At 49.0% G+C, this 23,631-nt stretch overlaps 1 long non-coding RNA gene across 1 annotated transcript in view; it reads left to right on the top strand.

The window, feature by feature from the left end:
- LOC138511727 (uncharacterized) overlaps window positions 1-13,616 on the top strand; it is a 39,685-nt gene extending 26,069 nt beyond the window's left edge. The window contains exons 2-3 of the long non-coding RNA XR_011280660.1: window positions 7,409-7,602; window positions 13,023-13,616. This is a non-coding gene — a long non-coding RNA (uncharacterized lncRNA). The remainder of the gene's footprint in view (window positions 1-7,408; window positions 7,603-13,022) is intronic.
- Window positions 13,617-23,631: the final 10,015 nt, after the last annotated feature.

Here is a 23,631-nt window from a genome sequence, read left to right as displayed (position 1 = left end):
TGCCCCTCACTGCTGGGGGGTGTGGGTGGTGGGGGACATGAGTCAGGGCCTGCTGGCAGGTGCCCGTCAATGCTGGGTGGGTGGGGATGCTGGGGGACATGAGTCAGGGCCTGAGGCTCATTGCTGGGGGACATGAGTCGGGGCCTTCTGGCAGGTGCCCCTTACTGCTGCGGGGTGGTTGTAATGGGGGACATGAGTCGGGGCCTGCTGGCAGGTGCCCGTCAATGCTGGGTGGGTGTGGGTGGGGGTGCTGGGGGACATGAGTCAGGGCCCGAGGCTCACTGGTGGGTAGGTGGGCGTGCGGGGGGACATGAGTCAGGGCCTGAGGCTCACTGCTGGGGGATGGAGGTGCTGGGGGACATGAGTCCGGGCCTGCTGGCAAGTGCCCCTCACTGCTGGGGGGTGGGGGTGCTGGGGGACATGAGTCGGGGCCTGCTGGCAGGTGCCCCTCACTGCTGGGGGGTGTGGGTGGTGGGGGACATGAGTCAGGGCCTGCTGGCAGGTGCCCGTCAATGCTGGGTGGGTGGGGTGCTGGGGGACATGAGTCAGGGCCTGAGGCTCACTGCTGGGGGGTGGAGGTGCTGGGGGAGATGAGTCAGGGCCTGCTGGCAGGTGCCCCTCACTGCTGGGGGGTGGGGGTGCTGGGGACATGAGTCGGGGCCTGCTGGCATGTACCCGTCAATGCTGGGTGGGTGGGGGTGCTGGGGGACATGAGTCAGGGTCTGAGGCTCACTGCCTGGTGGGTGGGGGTACTGGGGGACATGAGTCAGGGCCTGAGGCTCACTGCTGGGGGGTGGGGGTGCTGGGGGACATGAGTCGGGGCCTGCTGGCAGGTGCCCGTCAGTGCTGGGTGGGTGGGGGTGCTGGGGACATGCGTCAGGGCCTGAGGCTCACTGCTGGGTGGGTGGGGTTGCTGGGGGACAAGAGTCAGGGCCTGAGGCTCACTGCTGGGGGGTGGAGGTGCAGGGGGACATGAGTCAGGGCCTGCTGGCAATTGCCCCTCACTGCTGGGGGGTGGGGTGCTGGGGGACATGAGTCGGGGCCTGCTGGCAATTGCCCCTCACTGCTGGGGGGTGTGGGTGCTGGGGGACATGAGTCAGGGCCTGCTGGAAGGAGCCCGTCATTGCTGGGTGGGTGGGGGTGCTGGGGGACATGAGTTAGGGCCTGAGGCTCACTGATGGGGGGTGGGGGTGCTGGGGGACATGAGTCAGGGCCTGCTGGCAGGTGCCCGTCAATGCTGGGTGGGTGTGGGTGGGGGTGCTGGGGGACATGAGTCGGGGCCTGAGGCTCACTGCTGGGTGAGTGGGGGTGCTGGGGGACATGAGTCGGGGCCTGCTGGCAGGTGGCCGTCAATGCTGGGTGTGTGTGGGTGCTGGGGACATGCGTCAGGGCCTGAGGCTCACTGCTGGGTGGGTGGGGGTGTTGGGGGACATGCGTCAGGGCCTGAGGCTCACTGCTGGGTAGGTGGGTGTGCTGGGGGACATGAGTCAGGGCCTGAAGCTCACTGCTGGGGGTGGAGGTGCTGGGGGACATGAGTCAGGGCCTGCTGGCAAGTGCCCCTCACTGCTGGGGGGTGGGGGTGCTGGGGGACATGAGTCAGGGCCTGCTTGCAGGCGCCCCTCACTGCAGGGGGGTGTGGGTGGTGGGGGACATGAATCAGGGCCTGCTGGCAGGTGCCCGTCAATGCTGGATGGATGGGGGTGCTGGGGGACATGAGTCAGGGCCTGAGGCTCACTGCTGGGGTGTGGGGGTGCTGGGGGAGATGAGTCAGGGCCTGCTGGCAGGTCCCTGTCAATGCTGGGTGGGTGGGGGTGCTGGGGGACATGATTCAGGGCCTGAGGCTCACTGTTGGGGGGTCGGGGTGCTGAGGGACATGAGTCGGGGCCTGCTGGCAGCTGCCCGTCAATGCTGGGTGGGTGGGGGTGATGGGGACATGTGTCAGGGCCTTAGGCTCACTGCTGGGTGGGTGGGGGTTCTGGGGGACATGAGTCAGGGCCTGAGGCTCACTGCTGGCTGGTTGGGGGTGCTGGGGGACATGAGTCAGGGCCTGAGGCTCACTGCTGGGGGGTGGGGGTGCTGGGGAAATGAGTCAGGGCCTGCTGGCAAGTGCCCCTCACTGCTGGGTGGTGGGGGTGCTGGGGGACATGAGTCGGGGCCTTCTGGCAGGTGCCCCTCACTGCTGAGGGGTGGGGGTGCTGGGGGACATGAGTTGGTGATCACTAGTGCAAGGTGACATGTGGGCTGGCTGGGGGGCATGTCGATGGTGGATGGGCTGCGTGCGGGACATGACCAGGGGTGCTGGGTAGTCCCCTGTGGTGGGGGCTGCCTACAGGGGCCATGGAGGGGGTAGAGGGCACACCTGGGAGGACCCACACTGCCAATTCACGTGTGGGACTCCCCGCGCACCCCACTGGATACACGTACCCCGCTCTGACAGTGAAATTGCATGTGAAACTGCCGGCGAACCCCGAAATACACGTACCCCACTCGCACAGGGCCAATCGCGTGTGAAACTTCCCGTGCACCCCCGAAATACAGGTATCCCGCTCGCACAGGGCCAATCGCATGTGAAACTTCCCGCGCAACCCCGAAATACACGTACCCCGCTCGCACCGGGCCAATCGCGTGTGAAACTTCCTGCGCACCCCCAAAATACACGTACCTCGCTCGCACAGGGCCAATCGCGTGTGAAACTTCCCACGCACCCCTGAAATACACATACCCCGCTCGCACAGGGCCCATCGCGTGTGAAACCTCCCACGCACCCCTGAAATACACGTACCCCGCTCGCACAGGGCCAATCACGTGTGGATCTCCCCGCGAACTCCAGTAATACACGTACCCCGCTCGCACAGGGCCAATCGCGTGTGAAACTTCCCGCGCACCCCCGAAATACACATACCCCACTCGCACATGGCCAATCGCGTGTGAAACTTCCCGTGCAACCCCGAAATACACGTACCCCGCTAGCACAGGGCCAATCGTGTGTGAAACTTCCTGCGCAACCCCCAAAATACACGTACCTCGCTCGCACAGGGCCAATCGCGTGTGAAACTTCCCATGCACCCCTGAAATACACATACCCCGCTTGCGCAGGGCCAATCGCGTGTGAAACCTCCCGCGCACCCCTGAAATACACGTACCCCGCTCGCACAGGGCCAATCGCGTGTGGATCTCCCCGCGAACTCCAGTAATACACGTATCCCGCTCGCACAGGGCCAATCGCGTGTGATTCTCCCCACGCAGCGGGGTACATGTATTTGGAGGAGTGCGCAGAGAGTTTTGCAGGCATTTTCTTGGTTGGGGGCCTGTATGCTGGTCCACTGGCCTGTGCGCCATGTACGGGGTTTGTGCACTGTACATTGCGCATGGGGAGGGGTTGGCGCGTAACTGGCGCTGCTGCAGGGACGCTGCGCCACTCTGCGCCACGGCTGGTAATGGATGTTAAAATCCATTAATACGCTGTGCGCGGAAATGGATTTTGGCGCACGCGGCTGGCGCAGACTGTCGCACGCACACACTGTGCACCAGCCGCGTGCGCCACTTGTGTGCTTAATTCTATGAATTACCCCCTGAATGTCTTTTGACAGTATAATATAGTGTGCAGGGGATGGGAGGGTTCCCAATTTGGATCCTCTTATTTTCCTCATTTCATGAATGAGCCTTGCCCTCATGGGACACAGCACAAAGATCGCAATGAAGTGTTCACCTCTTTATTCACACACCTTTTTTTAAGTAATGCTCCATTTATGAACCTTTGTTGTGGACAAGGGTTTGAAAAGGCACATTTAATACTGAAATCACATGCAGAAAATCTAGTTGCCATAAAATATGTTGACAAAAAAAGAGATATTTCAATAGTATTTATATGTCCGCATTTGGTGTGCTAAATGCATTCATTTTTTTGGGGAAGAATGTCACTTTTCATTGCATCATATAAAGCATGCCTTCGTTAAACAATGCAAAGGGTTACTATTTGACATTGGCCCTCATTACGACCCTGGCGGTAAGGGGTTTACGCCAGCGTTAGCTGCGCCGACCCCTTACCGCCAACTACGAGTTCCCAAAGCGCCATGGTCACTTTTCCGCCCGCTTTTTGCGGGCGTAAAAATCCATGGCGCTATGGGACCTTGGTGTTAATTACGCCACCGTAATGTACGGTGGCGTAATTAACGCCTTCCCCACTCCCATTGAGCCCTATGGGGCCGAAATGGGAATGGGGAAGGGTAAATGGGTCAATGGGGACTTACCGCCCCGCCAACCTCGGAATGGGGCGGTAAGTCTGCCATCCGCCATGGCGTAAACGGACTTTACGCCATGGCGGAAAAGTCCGTCGATGGCGGAAAAAATCCGCCAGGGTCGTAATGAGGGCCATTGTCTTTTGTTATGATTACGTCTTGAAAGACAGCCTGAAAGCCTTTTTTAAATAATTTTGTGGAATTGCATTTTGGTATTTGTAGGCTTCAAGATGGGACAAAAACCCAACATGCGTACTCTTTTTGCTTTTCATATTTCTATACGGATTCCAATATTGCTGAAGTAGTTCAAATCATGATGTGTGTACTTTTCAGTTCTGATTTATAAAACGGAGCTTAGTTGAAAGCGGAACATCGTGGCGAGGAGGGGAAAAGATCAGAGGGCAAATTTATTGGGATGATTTCCTGGTTCCATGGATGTGGTGTTTTGCTTTTCATATAATATTTCAATGTAGATTTTGGGTTTAAAGGTGCACATCTTTTATACTTTGCCAGCAGTGTTCTAGGAAAATATATACTAGCTATTATTTTTCATGGTATGATTTTGTGAAAGGCAAAGCTAATTTCTATTTTGAATTTTCTTCTATTAAAAAAGGTCAGTTGAATTAAATCTCTCGAGACATAGCTAATTTGCAGACCCATCAAATCTGCTGGGCATTTGGTATTATTGCTGGGCATGTGAAGGTGGTAGTAGGCCGTAGGATTCCAATACCTGGGTACATGGTCCATACAACTGGGCATATGACGGCAGTAGCTGGCATATGACAGCACGGGGGGTATACCAAGTGTATCTGACCAATATGGTAGCAGGGTATATTATGGCACTACAAGGCACCTAGGCATATGGTGCCAATACCTGTATAGCATTGAGAGTGCCTGGACATATGTCTAAACCTGGCATGCTAGAAGGAATCGAGGAAATGATGGAACCTATGCATATGGTGCCAATACCTGTATAGTGTTGTGTGTCCGTGGAGGTACGATGGCTGAGCCTGGCAAATGAGGGAGGTTTCAGAGAAAAGTATGCATATGGTCCTTGGACTTATGATGTGAGATCGGCCACATACTGTGAATTCTCTGCATATCAGGGCAATAATTGATGTATTACAGGAGTACCAAGGCATATTATAGTTTTACCTCAGCAGATGATACCAATTATGTTTAATACCATTTTATATGACAGGGTTACCTAGTAGGTAGTGGGAGGTTTTGCCATATAATAGCCATATAGTGACCATTGCTTCATGTACTCAGGGCCACTTCATACTACCCCTCAAAACAACAAGTGCTTAGTCCAACCCACCCCAGATGCAGGAAATGGTGGGATGCTGATTAATTCATCATGGACACCAGCCACTAATCAACTATTCATGGGCTTGGCATCAGCAGCTGTTTGTATGGCTCTGCTTAGTGCCATTTCCTGTGATGTGAACCATGCGTGTTGCACACACATGTGCATGGTTCCATTCAGTGCCTAATTGGTTGTTGGGTGTGAGCCCAATGGGTAAAATAAGTAAGAGGGCTTGGCTGCAAGGCACACGCATCCTGACCCTCTTAAAGCACATAGGTCCTCTGTATGAATCGAATGGCCTGTGAGTATTCTCTGCTGACTGCTGGATGCAATGGATAGTTTGGCCGTGGTATCCTGTGGCCAGGAAATTCTATAAATTGGCAAACCCACTATTTGATGATGTGTTCCTTACTGACCCTCAACATAAGAACAGTGTTGAACTGCAATGCTTCTAAATTCTTTTTTAATTGAACTGCTCTTAGCTCAAGAACCATAATTAAACAAGTTTGAGATTTGAAGCAGTTTTTGTACAGAACATATTTGTGTCCATTCAAGTTAACAAATTATTGCAGCCCACGGGCACAGAAGCTATGCAATGGCTTATTGAAAAGGTGTTCACAAGACAAACATTCACTGCAACAATGCTCATCAAGTCCCTGTGATAACTGCTCATTAGGGACTCCTACATTGGTTATTCTGGTGGGGGAGGGTGGGCATATTTCTTTTGGCTAGCAAATAAATCTCTGCCTCCGCCTCCTACATCATACTGTTGATATTTTGGATCTCTTCACTGTTTCATGAAGGATAGGGGCAGCGGGAGGGGTAGTTGGGGAACTAGAGGGCTGGGGCAGTTAGGGGAGAAGAGGGTGGGAGCAGTTGGAGTAGAAGGGAATTTGGTCACAGCACTTGCTATTTACCTCACAACCTGTCTCAGTGCGAACTAGCTGAAGCAGCAAACTTGCCGCACCAGTTCTAAATCGAGTGGCTGAATTACACCAGTAGTGGGTTTAAAACTCCAGTTAAGTAATTAACTCTCAGAAGACTGCTTTCAAAAAACACTGAAAAGCCCGTGCGTGGGGCAGGGTGTGCTTAGAGGGCTCATGGTCCCCGGGGGGTTGGCTCCATGTCAGAGGTGAATACTAGCTTTTTGTAAGCATGGTGTTCAATACATTTAAGTATTCAGATAAAATGAAACCATTTGTGTCAAACTAGAAGCCATCAAAGGTAGTGAGCTTAATCTTTTTGCTGACTATCATTGCCCAGTAGGAAGTGCCATTTGTTGCTATTCGAATGTGTAATATTAATGTTGTGTGCTGCTATTTCAGTGTACTGGGATAGAATGGATTTGCATCAGAAGCTGCCAATCGAACAATGCCTGGAACTGGCTCTTTAGTGGAAAAAGAGGGGGAACAAAACCACCGAGTGCCTGATCCCAGTCCTGGTCCGGCATCAGCATCAGAAATAAGCAACCCTTGAGTAAAAAAAGAAAGTTGGTTGACATCCCTATTAAAATAAATGCTTTATTTTCTCAGTCAATATGCAAGTGAAATCTTAGTCTTCTCTTGCCTCATTTATCCCCTCTTCCCCTGGCATTCCTGTGAAGACATCTTGTGGTCGATACCCTTGTAAAATTATAACTATATGCATCAGCCTACAGCGCTACAATTCTCCAAAGCATGATACAATGTGAATAAATAAGCATTTAGGCAGAAAACTAGAACAGCAGTAAGGAAACAAGATAAACAGACCACCAAAAAGAGAGAATATACTTGTGGGTGTGGCTTTATTAAATATTGAAATCTGAACAATTTTCATATCTTGATATAGATTTTCAGTTTTGAGAAATCTGATAATTTTTCAGGTCTTATGTGCACAGAGGAAATGTCTTCTTGTTACACACTTCATGGTGAACCAAGGGAGATTGTGATGACGGCAAAAAAAGGCAGACAAGCAACTTGGCACACTACCTGCTGAACAAACTGCTGGACTTTGAATGTAGCAAAATGGCAGAAAAGGGAAGAAACACATTGGATTGTCATCGACAAGCTATTAAAGGTACACAATGCCATTCAGAATACATATGTTTGATATACTTTTTTTACTCTCCCATCCCCACCGACTCACTGCCTGGCTCAACATCTCTGCAAAGAAATATTAACCCTGTTGACCACTAAAGACCATGGGGGTCATTACGAGGTAGGTGGTAAGGGATTACAGGCACCGGAAAGGACACCGGTGCCGGTAATCCCTTACCACCCTATTCCGAGGTCCCTTAGTGGGTCCCTTCCATAACGCCTGGTTTTACCAGGCATTATGGAAGGGACCCGTTACGGGACTTCAGAGCTAATAACGGTACCGCAAATTGCAGTACCGTTATTAGCTCCATCCCCATTCCAAATGAGCCCTATGGGGGCTCAAATTGGAATGCTCTGATTACTTACCAGTAATCTTCATTACTCCTAGTCCTACTCTTCCTCGTCACAGTACTTACTTCATGAGGCCCCTGCCTCCGACACAGGACCTTCTTCTATTTCTTTAAATTCCTATAACTCCTCCCCCACATCCACGTCACTCAGTTTCATATTACCAAGCCAGAGCATGGGACCTTCCCCGCAGGGAGGGTGAGGAGGGTCGTCAGTACTGTGACTAGGAAGAGTAGGACTAGGAGTAATGAAGATTACTGGTAAGTAATCAGAGCATTACCTCCACGTCCGCTCTTCCTCGTCCCAGTACTTACTTCATGAGGTATACCAAAGCAGCAACGGGGAAAAGGTCCCAATGAGACACAGAGCTAAAGACAGTGCAGCAAACACACCCACAATAACTCTTAATTCATGTCCCCACAGATAAAACTCCAACCACGAAGGAACCAACCCCCCGAGTGGGAGAAACTCAACCCATAGCGGTTGATGAAAATCCCTAGACCAGCCAAGGCGGCAGCCATACAAATCTCTTGCAGAGAAAAACCTCCTTGCATCGGCCCAGGAAGCCGCCAAACCCCTGGCAGACCGCCCCTGATCGTGCGCAGGCCCAGGCAAGCCAAAAGCCACATAGGCCCTGGAGATCACAACCCGGAACCATCGGAAAATGGAAACCACAGATGTGTTATGCCCAGTCCCAGCTGGACCACAATCAGAAGACTATCAGATTGGTGAAAAAAAGCAAACCTAGCCAAATACTGCAACACGTCCCGCCGGACATAATGTTAAGCCAAGCCACCTCCTCATGCATTCTCGGAACATGAAAGAAGTCAGGGAGAACCAGATCCTGAGAGGTGTGAAAACCGAGATACAACTTAAGGGAGGAACTTCGGACCACACCTCAGCAGCACCGAGTCTGGCAGCACCCTCAGGAAAGGAGGGTGACATAAGAGAGCCCCAATCTCCCCAAGCCTACAGGCAGAAGCGAGGGCAATAAGAAAAGCAGATTTCAGTGCAAGATGTTTGATATCAATCTCGGAAAAGGGCTCAAAAGGAGGCCCTTGAAGGAACCGTAATACAAGAGGGAGATCCCAAAGGGGAAGCCCTTTATCAGCACAAGGACGGGGAGAAGAAAAAGCCTGGAGCACCTTCCCCACCAACACCTCCCCATCCAAGTGACCATCAGAGTCCCCCAAAATCAATTTCATGGAGGCCCACTGAGAGTGAAGCCTGGGAAAAAAAACTGCCAGGCCGCTGTCAAAAGCCCTTCTGGAGGAATCGAAGGATAGCAGAGGCCAGAACGCAGGGGAGGGATCCCAGACCACCCATACCAGTCTCGGAAATGGCCCCAATGCCTGCCGAACACCTTCAGAGTGGAGGGTCTAAGAGCATCCATTATGTACTCAACTACAGGATCTGAGAACCCCTGAGATATCAACCTAGACCGAGCAATAGCCACACTGCCCATTGCATCCAGTGGAATTCCAACTGCAGATCCCCTTGAAGGGGACACGGCCACCTCGGAACCAGCCAAGGTTCCTAGGACCGAAGCACCAACAGAGAGGGGAGCCAACTCCGGCAGGACCAGAACTGAGCTAACAACAACACTGTCACCCTGGACACTCTGATGCGCCAAACCACCCGGGGCAGAAGGGGAATAGGCTGAAAGGCATAAAGGAAAACCCCAAGGCCACTGTACAGAGAGGGCGTCCATCCCCCAAACCCCCTGGCCTGAAACCGAGAGCAGAAGAGGGGAACTTCTGCTGAGGCCGGGGATGCAAACAGGTCTAGAACCGGGGACCCTAATCTGACACAGGTCACCGCAAAGACCTGGGCCAACAGGACCAGTTCCGCCGAGGAGTGAAAACCGGCGTCTGAGAAGATCTGCTTGAACATTGTCCACCCTTCTGATACGTGAGGCCACCAGAGACACCAGATGAGATTTCTCCCAGGTGCCTATCAGTGCTGCCAGAGCATTCAAGGAGCAGCTGGAACCCCTTTTGCAGTTGACATATGCCAAGGCCGTCGTATTGTCCGATCGGATCAAAACTGCCGACCGTCCAGCAACTCCTTGTAGTACACCAGAGCTTGGACAATGGCACAACTCTTGCCAATTGGATGATCGCCGGCTCTCCCCAGATCCCACAACCCTTGAGCTGAGAGGACCCCCAATGTAGACCCTTTCTGCCGGCGTCGGTAGTAAGAGAGGCCACAGGAGGATGGACCATGCACAACTCAGCATGTAGACCTGAAACCCCCCGCCACCACAGCAGGGAGACTCGCAGTGCTGGGGACACTGAAAATACAACTACGAAAGCCGACACGTCGGAAGCCAGTGGAAGAGAGTATAAGACACCAGGGGACGTAACCGAAGACGGGCTCAAGGAACCGGAAAACACGCAAGACGCCACGTGCCCCGTAACTTCAGCAACAGGCGAGCCGAGACACACTGCCTTCTGAGAACCCAGCCCAAACCAGCCAGCAAGCGCCCCCCCCTGCACAACATCCAGAGTGCGCTCTCCCCAGAAGTCCGGACAAGCAGTGCAGGGTCTTGAGACCCATAAGCAGTTGACACATCCTAGAAGGCATAGTGACCAGGAACACCCGCAAGTAGAAAACTTGACCCTGAACAGGGAGAGGAATGGGCAAGACGGTAACCCACAACAATCGTTCGGAGAGAACTGATCCCATGGCCAACCACTTGGACCGTGAGCTGGGTACCAAAGTCCTAACCATGCAAACCTGGACAGGAGGAGACCAGAACTGCAACTGATACCCCCCTCCGGAAGGAGCCCATTACCCAGGAAGCCGAACCCCACCGGTCCCATACACCTCTGAGAAGATAGAGACGAGGAGCCAGGGAAAACCGCCAGTCACTGCACTTGCACCAGAGGAAAATCACAGGACGTTGAAGCATGCCTGCGCCACAATATAACAGCATGCTTGTCAGCCCACAAAAAGATCCCACTTATCAAAAGGAAGATACAGGACAGCCCAGAAGTCCAGCAGACCATGGCCCCCCCCCAGCCGACAGAGGAGCCACCAGGCTCGCGTCAAAAGGGCAGAGTACTGTCACAAAGCGGGGCAAAGCAATCCATCCTGGATAGCAGACATGAAAGGCAACCCCCCACCTGGGGTATTCCTACACTGGAAAAACCCACTGAAGTGACTTCCCCCTCCACCGACACCAGGGGCTCTGAGAACCCCTCTAAGCACAGACATGTGCCACCATGTGCCATATCACTTCCCACAAGTCTGAGAGGAGGCATGAAAGCAGCATGTCAGCACCGGAGGACCTAGGCCCCAAATGAAGAGACACTGGGAACCCTCTGAATGGCCATTACTTCCATGATGCATTTTCTATAATTCCATGCCGGACAAGGGAAAAGAAAATCATCTCCTTTGACCTTCCCTCGTGCAGTTCAGAGGAAGAGGACAGGACAAGGAGTCTGCGTCCATAGCTAGCACAGACCCAAACACACCACTAACTCGAGGTGGCTTGAGCCCTGTATCCAGTAGCTGGTAGCCCCAAGCTCTAAATCGTTCCAATGCATTGGTCTAGGAAGGATGAAGGGCCGAGTCAGCAACGCAGAGACTTGAACCCGAAGTGTAGACTATGCCAGGTCGGTACCCTTCCGGCCGCTTGCAGACGCGTCCAAATCTGCGCCGTTTTCACAGGCTGCACGCAAAGAATGCAGCCAACATCCGGTGCATCCTGGGCAGTGTGTGTCTGAGGAGCGGGTGGTATAGGACATGCCTGCGACAGAACAGAGCCCCCACACTTTCAAATACTCTCTGCCACAGTCACCCCATGACAAGAAGCAGAGAGGCCTCACAACAAAAGGGAAGAATTAGCCCATACTGCCAAGTGCTTGCCATCATTTCCAACAAAGATGTGTACACAAAGCACGAGGAAACAGCATGTTGAAAGAGTCAAGATGGCCATACCAGCAGGAGAGGGGAAAAATATCAAGCACAGTCCTCCCCTCTCCTTACCTTCCCCCAGAGAATGCAGCTAACATCCGGTACATCCTGTGCTGTGTGTGTCTGAGGAGCGGGTGGTATGTTTCATGCCTGCGACAGAACAGAGCCGCTGCACTTTCAAATACTCTCTGCCACAGTCACCCCATGACAAGAAGCAGAGAGGCCTCACAACAAAAGGGAAGGCTAGCCCATACTGCCAAGTGCTTGCCATCATTTCCAATAAAGATGTGTACACAGAGCACAAGAAAAAGGCCTGTCAAATCAAGATGGCCAAAACAGGAGGAGAGGGGAAAAAACATCAAGCCCAGTCCTCCCCTCTCCTTACCTTCCCCGGGCCATGCAGGACCCCGGACACAATGCTCACGCTGCGGTCCGGAGCCCAGCAAAGAATCGAGCGAGCAATCCCACTCAACTGTGATCCCAAGCCCCGCAGGTGTCCCAGGAGCAGCGCCTCACCTGAGGGAGCCGAGGGCCCCACCACACAGCCCCCCCCAGGGGGCCAACAATCGGTGCTCCCAAGGCCCCGCACCGTGAAGAAAAAGTCCAACCTGCAAAGAAAAAGCCGGAGGCAGGAAAAATTAAACTGAGTGGCGTGGATGTGGGGGAGGAGTTATAGGAATTTAAAGAAATAGAAGAAGGTCCTGTGTCAGAGGCAGGGGCCTCATGAAGTAAGTACTGGGACGAGGAAGAGTGGACGTGGAGGTAATAGGTAATGGTTCTCGGAATGGGGATTTACTGGGTCCTCCAAGGTCAGAATGACCCGGTAAGTCCCTATTTCGGGAACACGGACCCAGAATGCGGTAAGGGGGTAGCCATGGCGCTAATATCGCGATGGCTACCTCCTACCTCGTAATGCATAAATCTTCTGAATGCAGCCACAGAAAACCATGATTCATTTTCAGTTCAAATATATATTTTAAGCCTGTTTCATCCTCTGTGTACAAATGCGTCCCTACATTTATAAGGTGACATTTTAACAATAATTCATCCTGTATTTATTCTACAATAAGGAATTTAACAATGCCTATTCAGATGTCCATTTATATTCATATATCCTTTCTTTTTTTGTAGAATTGTTGAGATCTGTCTGCAAGGCCAACAGTTGGAATACTACGCACTGACGGGTGATAAGAAGGAAGCTTGCCACCAAAATCTGCAATGCCAGAAGAGGTCTAAAGAAGACTCTGGCCCTCATTAGAACACCGGCACCAAACCATGGCGCTATTAGCACCATGGTTGGTGCCAGTGTTGTAACGGGTCCGCCATGGTTCAATGGGGAATTACCACCCCATTCCAAGGTTGGCGGGGCGGTAATTCCCCATTGAACCATGGCCCTTCCCCATTCCCATTTTCGCCTCATAGGGCTCTATGGGAATGGGGAAGGCGCAAAGTACGGTACCGGAAATTGCGGTACCGTACTTAGCACCAAGGTCCCTTTGCGGGTCTCTACTTTAACGGCTGGTGTAGACCAGCCGTTAAGGTTGGGTCCCGCAAAGGGACCTCCTAGTAAGGCGCTAAGTGTTTAACGGCGCCGCAGCCTTTTACCGTGCCGTTAAACACTTAGCGCCAGGGTCGTAATAATACATTTTTATTTGTATATTTGCAAACGTATTGATTTTTATAGAATACAACTATGCTATTAAACTGCATTTGTTAAATAAAAAAAGTTGAACACTTTCTCAGACTATGTGATTGAAGACATCTCATAGCCACATAAATAATATAGCAACACATCAAAAATTGATACCTGCAGTAGTTTACATCCTAATATAAACTAAGTAATTGTTAGCTGCTCTTAGTGATATTGGGTGAAGTGACTGTTGGCAGTCTGTCATGCAGGTGGACCTTTAACAGATTCTGTTTAGGTCACTGAAAGTGTGCATTTTAGTGCAGTGTTTTGTAATTAGGGGAGTTTATTGGGTGTGAGGCCATGTTAGCTAGAGGTGAGAATGGAAATTAGGGAGTTTCCCGGTTGGTTCTTGACATGCAGGGTGGGGGGGGTGGGACTTGTACTTTTGTACACTAAATCGCCAATTTAGTTAACAACATTTGGGTGCACTAGCATAGAAGGCAAAGATAGAAAGAGACAGCTGCAAAATTCCCTTGAGTTTTTCCACTACACTATTAATAAGTGTAACTAGACTGATCCTAAAGTAATACCACCAGCCTTTCTCAAAAAGGATACATCCTGGGGTAATCAAAACCCTTTTCATAAATCTTTTTGAAACATCTTTAAATAATTTAAACTCATCCTAGAGTTGTCGGCAATAATCATTAAAAATTCCAAACCCATTCTAAACCTCTAATGGAACCATCCTTGAGTAATCCCCTCCCATCCTGAAGTAGTCATGAAGTCATCCTGGAGTAATCCTGAAGTTGTCAAGGAGTCATCCTTGAGTAATCCGAAGTTATCCTGAAGTAATCCCAAGTCATCCTGAAGTTGTCGTGGAGTCATCCTGGAGTAATAAGAGATCATCATTGGAAGTAATCAGAACTCATCCTGGAGTAGTTTCTGTGATGACTCTAGAGTCATCTCATTAAATATTTCGGCCTACACACATACTTTAGGATAATCTTCCTCAACAATCCATGGTTGACTCTAGGATGGAGTCATCGGATGACTCCCAAATGATTTCAGGTTTATCTTCCTTTTTGACTGGGGTGCAGCCATAAGTCTCCAAACATAAAAGATTCACATGTTTGATGCTGGTAATTTTTGGCAATTTTGTTGAAGGAAATCTGAGCATGGATGATCCGGGAGTTTCTACCTCAGACTCACTCCAAGCATTGTGTGCTGGCAGCTTCTGCAGTCAGCACTGGGTCAAAAGACTGGCCACGCCCTCAGCTTCACTTGTATGGTATTGTGTGTAGAGAGTTTGTCGGCTCTTTCGGCCCCACACAGAGAAAACAACTAAATTTACTGGTTTGGATGTGATATACCAACATAAAACTGTAAATAACTACATTTCAAGATAGGGGCTTTGTAAAAAACAATGGCTGACAAATTCAGCACGGTAAAGAGTACCAAAATGGTTGTGCTTTAAGGTGGAGAAGGGCATTAAATGGGTGAGACACATAGCTAAACAACACAAATCCAGCCCCATATGTCATCTGCATTGAAAAGCATTAGAGACCCACATTCAAAGCCTTTATTTGAAGCTCTTATGTTAAAGCTCTTATTTTTATAACAATAGGTTTGGCTTAAAGGTAGTGCTTTCAGCACCACCTAATAGCCAAAACTAAAAATGCCTCACAGAGGAAAGATCTGATGGAACGTGGAACCGAAAGAAAATACCATCTAAAACAGCTAAATTGACAAACTCTGCACCTATTTTGTAGTGGCTGTCACAAAATGTTTGGCATGGAAACAAACACACTGTACTGAGACGGCCTTCAACTCAATACATATTACACAAATACTGTTCACAGTTCTAAATGAGCTCAATAAACCTTCGATTGTATTAAATTATAATTTGTAGAGCGCAAACCAAGGCCAGTAAGGCATCTGGGCGCTAAGGTAGAGAGCGGGGACTGGAGGGAAAGAGCAGGGAAGGAAACCAAGGAAAGGACAGAAAAAATAATCAAGCAGCGAACAGCATGGTCTTTTTTTATTTCCTAAAACCCAAAGGCTCTGGGAGATCACAGAGTAACTGTGGGTGCTCATTCCAGAGCTTTGGGGCAGGACCAAAAGGAACAGCCCCCTGATCTGTATTTGTGGAAATGCGGGACCTCAAGGAGATTTCTTTCCCTTGAGCGAAGCCTACGAGAAGGAATGTGGGCTTTAAGCGTCTGTCATAAGAAGATAGGGCCATTGAAATGAACGGCCCGGTGAACAATGCACATGATCTTAAATTCCATCTGCCTAGTTACCGGCAGCCAATGGAGTTTACTTAATAGCAACGAGTTTTGCTCAGAACCCCCGGTCCCCAAAGCTAAGCAGGCTCCAGTGTTCTGCAAATTCTGAAGTCTATGGATCACATAGTCAGTTTCCCTAGGTAGATTCCATTACAATAATCAATGGATCCCATTGTGGACAAAGTGACAACACTGGTTCAGTCTTACTCCCATTCAGTTTGAGGCAGTTTTTAGCCATCCAAATTGAGACTGTGGATAGACAGTTCTTAAGATTAGATGAGAAACACGGAAGCTGTGAATCAAGACAGAAAAACAGTTGGGTGTCTTCAACATAAGTGTAGAAGCATATACCAAAAGATGGTATTAGATCAGCCAGGGGGCGGGGATAGAAATTGAAAGCAGAGGAGAGAGAGAGGAACCCTTGGGAAACATTCTGCCTGAAATGGCATAGTTAACTCTTTGACTACTCTGTGGAACCAAGGGTGATTTCTCTTCCAAATTCTTTGCCATTCCCTTTGAAATATGACTGTAGCACTTACTCTACATATAGACTCCTAGTCACAAAGATTGGCAGATATACCTTATCATTTTCAGATATTAACTAGGTACATTTTAAAAACCCTTATCTACTCAGCAAATTGCTCAAGTTTGCAGAGACATATCTGTCCCCCGAAGATTTCTATAGCGATCTTTTCAGAGACATGGATACAAACCTTGAATGTATCCCTATCCTTTGGAACTGGAACTGCAGATTTTAAGCAAGCAAAAACACTATCCATTCTCAAGAAACCTTTCTGTATCCATGTGATTCAACTTTCAGCTCACATCTTATTATGAATCTCTAGGAGGGATCATATTTCCTCTGGACTGATGCAATGCCACTGGCTGCCAGTGGCCAAAAGGATAGAGATCAAGGCCCTCTTCTGCTCAATGGCCGTTCATCAATCATGTCCCAGATTTCTTAAAAGCAAATTCACAGGTTATTATTATTATTATATTTATTGAGCGGGGACCTAGCTTCGAGAAGCAACAGAGCAGATGCAGATGCATAACAGAGCGCTTTTCAGAGGCAATAACAGAACAGATACACACTGGGGGGTAGGATACAGAGTGACACAGAGGATGGGTACAGCTGTACAGTGTGGCAGGGAGGAGAGGGACGGACAGTGTCTAGCGAGTCAGGTGGTACAGGGCGACGTGATGGCCTAGGTGTTGATGAGGAGAGATTCCATGAAGAGTTGGATCTTGTGTTATTTTCTGAATTGTAGGAGCATGGAGGTGAGTGTTATGTTGACGGGGAGGAGGATCCATAGTCTTGGGGTGTAGGCAGAGAAGACTTGTTTTCTGGTTCTTTTCTTTTTGCAGTGATGGATTTTAAATCTGCATGTGTCCCCGCTTCTGGCTGTGCACTGCCTGAGATGCTGAGTTTCGCAGCAACTCTTCTGAGGTAGCTGGGTGACTTGAGAGTGACTACCTCATAGATGATGCAGCAAGACTTGAAGGAGATTTGTGCATCCAATGGGAGCCAGTGAAGATCAATGAGGGCCGAGATGATGTGATTGTATCTTTGTAGACCCTTGATGAGGCCTGCAGCCATGTGTCGAACACTTCTCAGGGGCACAGGGGAGGATGACGGGAGACAATCGAGGAGCCATCTAGGTGGGATAGGACTGTTACGTGAACGGTAGATTTAAAGCTGTCCGAAGGGAGTAGGAGCTTGACATTCCTCAGGTGGGAGAGCTGATACCAAGCTGTCTGAGGTTTCTTAGCTTTGTGTGTCTTGAAGGAGAGGTTTTTGCTGATGTACAACCTGAGGGATTTAGTGCAGATGAGCTAGCGTGTGAAGCCCTCAGGGTTTATGGTTGATAGCCAGGTCTGTATGTCTGGGTGTTCAGTGTTGTTGGTGAGGAGTAGGAATTCGATCTCAGAGGGGTTGAGCTTCATGCATTGGACAATTAAGACTGGATCAGCGGGAGGCGGGTTTTGAACCTGTGGATTTCCAAGATGGAGTCGATCTTGAGGTATATCTGTGTATATTCAGCCTATTGATGGATGTGGATGTTGTGTGTGGCTAGGAGGGCTCCCAGCAGCTCTATGTATAGATTGAAGATAACTAGGGAGAGGATGGAACCCTGCGGGACTCCAAAGGTGACAGTTAGCATTGGCAATCTAGAGGAGTCCATCTGAACAAACTGCTGGTGGTTGGCAAGGTGAGACTTGAACCAGCGCAGGACAAGGTCACTGGTCCCCATATGTCAATGTAGGGTGTCTGTGATTGCCTCGTGGTCTATTGTGTCGAAAGTGGCCGAGAGGTTGAGTAGAACCAGGAAGCAAGGGTGGCCGTCGTCAATGTTGTTGAGGGCGTCATCGACCATTTGTATTGTAGCCGACTCCATGCTGCATCTGGGTCTGATTCTGGATTGGTTGGCTCTGAGTGGGTGTTGATGTGTTTCGGCAGTTGTGTGGCTACCTCTTTCTAGACGATCTTACCAGTGAATGGAAGATGGATGATGGGGTGATAGTTACCTAGGTTGTTGGGAGCCAGAGTGGGTTTCATTAGTAGATGGAGGATTTGTCGATGGGAAAGTGCCTTGACTTAGGGAGCTGTTGATGAGCTTGAGGTAGGGAAGGAGAGTTTCTGCGGGCAGGGTCTTGATGATGGATGCTGGGAGGATGTTGTCTGTATAGGATGTGGCTTTGAGGGCAGCCAGGGTTTCTACCTGTTCCTCTGTAGAGAGTTTCTTGAATGTTGTCCAGGGTGTGTCTATATTGCAAGGAGGGACATGAAGTGGGTCTGTGGATGCACAGCCAGTGTCTATGTGCTGGCAAAGCTTGCTGATTTTGTCAATGAAGAAGGTATTGATAGCAGTGGATTCATCAATGGAGTGTGGTATGGCAGGGTCGGGTAGCAGGTTGATGCAGTGCTTGACCGCGTTGAAGGGGGATCTGCTTTTGATGTCGGCTTCTGATATAGTGTTCTGATAGTAGGAGGCCTTGGCTGTGTTGATTAGTTGTCAGAGGGTTGCTCTGAGTTCCTTGAGGAGCAACAGGTTGGATGTGGTCCTGGAGCAGCACCAGATTTTCTCTTGTTTCATGCTGACTCTTTTGCTGAGGTTGAGTTCTTGCTTGTACCAGGGTGCTGATGGTTTTGGTTTGCAGGTCTATTGTTTCAGAGGCACTTTTCAGTCGATGGAGAGTGAGAGGGTAGTGTTGAGTGCTTCCACTAAAGAGTTGCAGTTCAGTTGGTGGTGTTTGCTTCGTATGAGGTGGAGGTTTGCAAGGTCTTCCGTGAGGGATTCCACTGGGAAGTTCTTGAAGGACCTGAATGTTTGTCTGATGGGTTTCTGCAGGGAGTGCATGACTGGGGTGGTGTTCAGGATGTTGAACAGCACAGCCTTATGGTCAGACCAGTCAAGCAGAAAAGGAGAGCTGTAGTGGAGGGAAGGCAGTGCAGAGATGATTAGATGAAAGATATTACCTTTTTCGTGCATTGGGTCTTTTGTGTGCTGTGTGAGGCTAAGCGTGACGAGAAGGCTTAGGAGAGATTCCTCATCTATTTGGTGGCCTTGTTGCCTGGGAGGTTGAAGTTGCTTAGGAAGATGTTGTTGGCATGCGAGAGGGACAGGGTGGTGACCAGGTCAGTGGATCTTCATATGAAGGTGGTGTTAGGTTTGGGTGATCTGTAGATGAGATGGAAAGTGACTGTGTCTGTCAGGAAGAGCAGGAAGTGGCAGGAGAGGACTTTGAAGGAGACAATGTTTTCAGTGTCAAGTCTGGTGCAGGGACACAAGGTCTTGTAGAGTACTACACGGCCTCCACCTGTCTTGTTCAGCCGGTCTTTGTTGGATGCTGTAGTCATCAGAGAGAAGGATGTCTAGGATGTGGGTGGATGTTAATCAGGTCTTGGTGATGAAGATGGCATCAATGAGAGGCAGGGCAGGGCTAAGAAAGTGGATGCGGCTTTGGCCACGTGACCTTGGTCCACTTGCACCTGCTCACCAACAGCAAACGAAAAGAGGCTGGAGGGCTGCTTAAGTAGGGAAAAACAGCGGCAATACAGGAAGGCACTAACAGTTTAGCACTGATTGACAGGAGGGTGGGGCTTAGTCCACGTGACCTAATTCCTCTTGCACCTGCTCAGCAACAGGTTACTGTTCTTCCCATACCCATAATCTCAGATCAGTAAATGGACAACCTTTTACGCCCCATTTTTTCACAGCTAGAGATGGGGAGGCAATCTTTGTCCGTCCAATCTTCTTCTATTTGGAATACCTAACTGGCAGGTGTTCAATGTTGATAACCACCTAGCCTTAAAAAAGAAAATGAAAATCACACATTTTTTATTAAATAGCCTTTTTAAGAATTCCGACCGTGTGAGTCATAGTCCCTTTTCTTTTCAGTGAAGAAAAATAGTCCAACAAACCCAGTCTCTCCTGCTCCAGAGAAAAATATACCTATAATCAGGTGGGAGATTTGACCTTTTAAATGAGTTAAATGAGATGTACGATGTAGGAAGACTAACCCCAAAAGATCACTGAAAAGCAATGAGGCAGTATCACAACCATTAGCTTCTTAAAACTGGCATGCTACATATGTAGACTAAGAAGTGGAATATGGGATGTCACAATGTACTGGCAGAAGGAGTTTTTGTGCAGTTAGCACAGTTATTCTAAACCTGCGACATGCTGCATGTTGGTGTGCCTCATTTCCAAAGGGCCTTAGTGTTAAAATTAGAGCATAAATGTATCTTCTGGATCATCTTTACACACACTGCTTGAACTGACTAGCAGAACACATGACTGGTAAGTCAGAAAGCTTAATCAATAAACCCCATGTTCTGTCACAGAAGGGTGTTGGGAAGCTTATTGCTTGTTAGATCCCTGAATGTTAACAGTGCCACACTTGAAAGATTGACCATACAGTCACCAAAGTAAGGTCTCCAGATGCAGCAGAGGCAGTTCACCATAGGACCATAACTGTCCCAGTGTCTGCCGTGGTCTATATTTGGATATTCTCCATACTTGATTTTCTCAAATAGTATTTTTCAAAGAGGTCACGGTATCATGTTGCTCGCTGTTGAGTCTCAAACCTTTCATCACTAGAAACATGGACTTGTTAAGTGCTCAAGGAGAGCAGATACATGAACGGAGAGATGAACAATCCCCTTGAGTGCAAGTGGGATACCTGCCTGATTTTCTAACCTTGGTTCCTTTCCAGGTTCTTGGAAAAGGAGTTTTCCTTGCTCGCTTGGCTACAGCTTACTTCCATTACATGTTTTTGTGCAATATATAAGGACTGAGTGAGTAGAACACAGAACATTTAAGGTGTTTCTGTTCCTCTTATTTGCTCCTTGCTTCCATGAGCAGCACCATAACAATTCTCACTTGGTTTTGCTCATCTGTTCCGGGAATGAGATGAAACGTGTGGACTGCCTATTTAGATCACTGGGTTAATTATGTTTTATTATTTTATGTTAATGTTAATGTTAATGTTAATGTTAATGTTAAAGGACATTTGTATTGCACACTATCACCACCGGAGTGGTCCCCTGGCGCTCTGGCAGCTCTGAAAGAAGGGAAGGGGGAGGGGAGTTAGTGGGAGGAGGCTGGAAAAGTGCAAGAGAGCAGTGATGTGCTGTTGGCGGCCTCAGCCCAGTGGGTCCGTTGGCTGGGCCTGGCGTGTTTGTGTGAGTCTATGTGTGTTTTATGTTTTGCTATTGCAATGTAGTGAAGTTTGTGTTGTTTGTTGTGCTGTTGGTTTGTGGTTGTGTTTGGTTTGGAGTTTGAGAGGTGTATGCAGAGGGACAAATTGTTAGTGGATTGGTTAGTTGGCATTTCTGTCTCGTAGTGAGGTGCTGGGTTTGCGTAATCTCCCAGATGGGGTGTGGGAGCATTTCTCTGTCCTGATCTGGGCTTGTCCGGTACTCACATTCCCTTTCACCTCTGGCCTCCACTTCCATCTACTTCTTTCATAATCTTACCTGCCTTCCATTTCCACTCATACGGCCGGGTACCTGCTAATATCCATAATTCAGTTTGAATGTGGTGATTGCTAACATTTAGATAACTCTATAACAGGGTGGTACTTGGTAGCAATTACGGGGCGAGTGAGGATGTTTGCTGGGCATCGCTGGGGTTGTTGATTCTGTCTTAATGGGTGTCGGTTGCGTTCTATTTCACTTGGCGTTATCTGTCAAGTTGTGGTGGGATTTTCTTAGTCGGTTCTGGGTGTTGTCAGTGTCCTAATAAGTTTAGTCATCCTTTTTCCTTTCTCTTGTTTCGGTTTTCACTTTGAGTCTGTGGTGTTGAAGAGCCAGGTTTCTAGTAATTTCCTGAATTTTAGGTGATGTTTGGGGTTTCTTATTTCTTTTTGGATGTTGTTCCAGGTTTTTGTGGCTAGGTTGTAGAAGGAGGTGTCTACAAGTTTTTCTCTTAAGGTAAGGTTTTTGTTACGGCCAGATTTCTTTGCTTGATCTGAGGAGTCTCGTTGGCTTGTAGATTGTTATTTTCTTTTGTAGGAATTCTGCTCCTTGACCACCAATTGCCCTGTGTGTTATGCACATTGTTTTGAAGGTATGCAATGTTTTACTGGGAACCAGTGTAGTGTTGTTAGGACATGAGTGATGTGGTCAATGTTGAAGATAGGGTGTCAATGTGTGGCGCAACTGCCTCACAACATGGGAATGAGGAACAGTTATTATATGGTCACAGTGAGAAAGCATATTCCTAATTAGGAATAAATCACAGTGCAGGTGGGAGAAGTGAGGAGTGAGAACATTGAAAGGCTTATTAGAAGACTGTAGAAAGAAATCAAGCTTTCAGGTTCATTACGAGTCAGGTGGTAAATATGATGGTAATTCCTCCAGGCTGAAGTACTGTACTGCCACTGTGTCTGGAGGAATTGCGGTCATATTCTCAGCCCGTGGCCATGTAGCAATTCACCTGGTTGTAACAATAAATCTGCCTGGAGCAATTATCACCAACATCTACTATTGAGTGCTAAATCCACCAATTATATTGCAAACAGTAGTTGGTGGAATTACCAAACAGTAATTCCGCCAAACATTGGCAGAATTAGCACCATGAGGAAATAGCATCATGAAGAAAATGGGAAGCTGCACGACAGCCACATTTAAAATGTCAATCCTTTCAAAATCACCCACAAACTGCAGCCATCCAAGGGTGAAAGAGGATGCAAACATGTCTTGTGAAAAAGTTAAAAGTAAACTGACCAAAACATAGTTCAGGAAGCCAAAGTTCATGGAAGCTGAGATCACTGTATTGGAAGAGGAGGTTGTGGGCCATTCCAAAGAGCTATGTGGGGCACAGAGCAAGAAAGCCTCACACCTGAGGATGGCCTCCATATGGAGGGTTGTGTGGTATAAACTGGTGGCAGTAGGGATGGTGCCCTGAGACACCAAAGACATTAAAAAGAGGTGGAATCACTGAAAAGCCAGATTCCGCTCACTGCTCGCACAAAATCACAGGGAAACAGCAGGATGTACAGTTGATCCCCTAAGCTCACCCAATGGGAGGAGAGGGTCAGCTCTGTACTCCACATGGCTTGGCCGGGAGAGCATAGGTGTGGACGAGGTTGGAGCCAGAACTCAAGCAGACCCTGGTGAGTAAATGTATAACCAATTGCCAATGACAAATTCCATATACAATGGGAAACCATACACTGCCTGTAATCCAGAAGGTTCTGTGGCCATCCTTGCACAAGCACAATGTTTTCAACCAATCGAGAGGCCCTAGAAATGAGTGCTCAAGGAAGGTCAGACCCATACACTATCAAACACACTTAGCAAATTATGTCATCAAATACC

The sequence above is a fragment of the Ambystoma mexicanum genome, chromosome 6p (genome assembly GCF_040938575.1).
Source record: "Ambystoma mexicanum isolate Mex_15411 chromosome 6p, UKY_AmexF1_1, whole genome shotgun sequence".
NCBI classification, from domain to species: domain Eukaryota; kingdom Metazoa; phylum Chordata; class Amphibia; order Caudata; family Ambystomatidae; genus Ambystoma; species Ambystoma mexicanum.
Note: the sequence above shows the minus strand (reverse complement) of the source record. Positions and strands in the feature narration are given on the sequence as shown.